Source organism: Acartia tonsa, chromosome 9, assembly GCF_053477335.1.
Source record: "Acartia tonsa isolate MP-2025a chromosome 9, ASM5347733v1, whole genome shotgun sequence".
Classification (NCBI taxonomy): Eukaryota; Metazoa; Arthropoda; class Copepoda; order Calanoida; family Acartiidae; genus Acartia; species Acartia tonsa.
The window spans coordinates 6,799,883-6,803,273 of NC_137268.1; the positions used below are offsets into that span (position 1 = coordinate 6,799,883).

General features: G+C 32.2%; 1 non-coding gene across 1 annotated transcript; it reads left to right on the forward strand.

Annotated features, from left to right (window-relative positions):
* The first annotated feature begins 425 nt into the window (after nt 1-425).
* On the forward strand, nt 426-497 carry TRNAT-UGU (transfer RNA threonine (anticodon UGU)). Its single transcript has one exon. It is a non-coding gene; the product is annotated as a tRNA-Thr (tRNA).
* The last annotated feature ends 2,894 nt before the right edge of the window (nt 498-3,391 follow it).

Here is a 3,391-nt window from a genome sequence, read left to right on the forward strand (position 1 = left end):
TTTTGGGGTGGGGGTCAGACATTTCCATCGCCCAAAAATATTTTTTTTTAAATGTTATACTTTTAAATTTTTTTATATTCTTTTATAAAAATTTTATCTTAAGTTTTTTTTAAAATTACAACATAGAAACTACCATCTCGAACAACTACAAAAAGTTTGAACCTGTAATGTAAGAGCTCCAGTGGCGCAATCAGTTAGCGCACGGTTTTTCTACACTGTTATGCCGGGGTTATAAGTTCGAATTTCACCAGGAGCAATACGTTTTTGAACGTTGATACTTATGAATATTATTGAATACTATTTATAGGGTAACTGCCCTACTGACGTTTGCCTAATTTTATTGTTTTTAAAAGATACAAATTCAGAATTTACTTAATATTCACTATGAATTTGTATTATCTTAAATTTTTTTTCTTGTACAAGTGGCCTATTTAGCTCAATGGTAGAGCACTCGTCTTGTAAACTAGGGACCGTGAGTTCAAACCTCACAGGGGGCAATCAATTTTTGTGATACTCAAGTTATATAGTAGCTTCTCTATTATTTTTCCGTTTAGGTACGCAATACTTGTTCTATATAATTAAGCTTCTCCTACTTAGATATTTCTTCAATTTTAAATGTATTTAATACTTTGTGGTTGATGAGAGACACTGAAAAAGTTATGCAAAAAAAAAGATTTATACATATTTCATTTTTCATAGTATTTTTAAATTAATGAAAATAATTAAATTAAGATTTGGGGAGGGGGGAGGGTGTGTGTGTGTGTTTATTTTGAACACAAATTATCCTAATATGTTTTCTAACAAAAAAATTTAAACAGCGATGTATTTTACTTTTTAAAGTTGGTTAAAAAAAGGTCTGTAAAATGCAATAAATTGTCCTGTATAATATGCAAAAAAATCTACATAATCTTTATGTACTCGATAGATTGAAATAGTTAAATGATTATCATATATCATCCGATTTTGTTTATTTTACAAAGATGCTTACTAAAATTGATTTTATTTTCGAAACTGCAATTATCATAAAAAAAATGTTTCTTTATCTTTATCATTATGTTATACAATTTCTGAATTTATAAGCAATACATGAATCGATATATTATTACTTTGATGTTGTCCATATTTTCATGTACTCTGATAAAGAAATAATCTCAGCTGGCTAAAATAACAATAACCCCCATACACCCCCTTTAATCCATCTCTCCCCTCTTATGGGATATTTAAATGAACTGGCCAATAAATGAGGTCCATAATTTTATTAACAAATTTTCTTTTTTTTAATATATCCACATATTCTATTATATAAAGTGGTAATGTGAAGCTTCTTATTGATCCAGGGAAAGTTTATGATTTTTTTGGGGAAATGTATCTTTTCCCTCCCAAAAAAAGATGACCCTGAAAATAAATTATTTTTGCTTCCCTTAAAAATTTTAAAAGGAGGGTGGATATAATGTGTAAAAAAAGATTAGAGGAGATTTGTTCTAGGTAAACTCACTTTATTTGTAATATTATTAACTAAATTTTAATATAAAATTGCTTTACACCTATGTTCGAAGGGTTAGTGCACCATAATGTGTAAGAAAGGTTTTCTGTTCAATTCCACCAAGAATTACATATGATTATTTCTAAAACCTTGTATAAAGTATGGAGAGTTATTTTGTCTGTAGATTAAGAATTCGATAACTACTGAACTAATGAAAACTTTTTAAATTGCCTTTTCCAAGTTTTTGAATTTTTTAAAAAACTAAAATTAAAACTGGTGGGTGCTCAACCAAACTCCCCTCTATTTTCCCATAAAAAAAATAATTAAAGGCACCCTTCATCCCCCCAAATTTTTTTTTCTTCTGGGATTCGAACCCGGATGATAGATGGTTCAAAGCTGTTACCGTACCAAAAAGCTATCAGAGCTCCAATATTTCAAAATGAAAATTTGTCTTATTTTTAGATCATTAAGTATTATGATGTCTGTTTGTTTGTCTGTCTATATGTTTGTACTACAGGATCTCGCTAACTACTAAACCGATATGGTGCTCCTATTCAGGGTAGTTTCTTATAGGTACTGGGAAGGTTTACAACTATTTTGGAAGAGGGTACCATCACACTACCAGAAAAAAATTGCCTTAGAAAAAAAATTAAACATCACCCCAAAATTAAAAATGGGATTTACTCGCCCCGGCCCTCTCCACCCAATAAAAATCACCCTACCCCCCAAAAAATTATTTTAATTCAGTTCTTCTTTTTCCAGTACCTATTGTTTAGTATTTTTTGTAATAACTTCATAATTACATTGTCATTAAGATTATGTGACATAAAAAGTTAGTCATAAAAATTATACCCATGAATAATTGTAATAAAAAGCACTTTTGTAAAAAAAACATTTTTCATAAGAGGTAAGTTTTTATGACAAATACATTTATTGCAAGTGTACATATGATAAGCATTTTAAAGACGATTATTTTTAAGACAAATTTAACCTGCGTACCATGGCTCAACATGTAGCGCATCTGCTTATCATCATGGAGGTAAAAGGTTCGAATCTTGGCCAGACACTGCGTGAAAACTGAAGACGTTAAATGGTTCCTACTGCAGCTATGCCAGGTATGCAACATGTAAAGTTAGAGTATGAGGATTTCCTTGGCTCGTAAACAGGCGTAACTCATTACCATAGGACTTTCTGGCAGGTAGTTGGTTGCTGGATAGATGTCACTTAAATTGGAAAGAATTGGTTCCCCTTAATTATCCAAGGTTCAACAAGAAGCGCATCTGCTTGTCATCAGGGAGGTAATAGGTTCGAATCTCGGCCAGACACTGCGTTATAACTGAAGACATTAAATGGTTCCTACTGCTGCTATGGCAGGTGTGCAACATGTAAAGTTGCAGTAGGAGGATTTCCTTGGCTCATAAACAGGCGTAACTCATTACCATAAAACTTTCAGGCAGGTAGTTCAATAAAAAAAAGTTGGTTGCTGGATAGATGTCACTTAAACTAATACAGAAAAGGAAAGAATTGGTTCCCCAAGGTTCAACAAGTAGCGCATCTGCTTGTCATCAGGGATGTAATAGGTTCGAATCTCGCGCAGACACTGCGTTATAACTGAAGACATTAAATGGTTCCTAGGTGCTAGGTGTGCAACATGAACAGGCGCAAAGGAAAGATATAATTCCCCTTGGACCTTGAGTTAATGTCATAGAAACCCTCGACCGTGGCTCAACATGTAGTGCATCAGCTCGTCGTCTGGGAGTTGATAGGCTTTGTACTGCATCATAACTAAAGATGTTGAAATAAATTCCTACTGCTAAAAAACTTGTATAAAACTTTGGGTACCAGTATAAAACTTAAATTTTTGTCTATTAGTATAAAACTTTGGGTACCAGTATAAAACTTAAATTT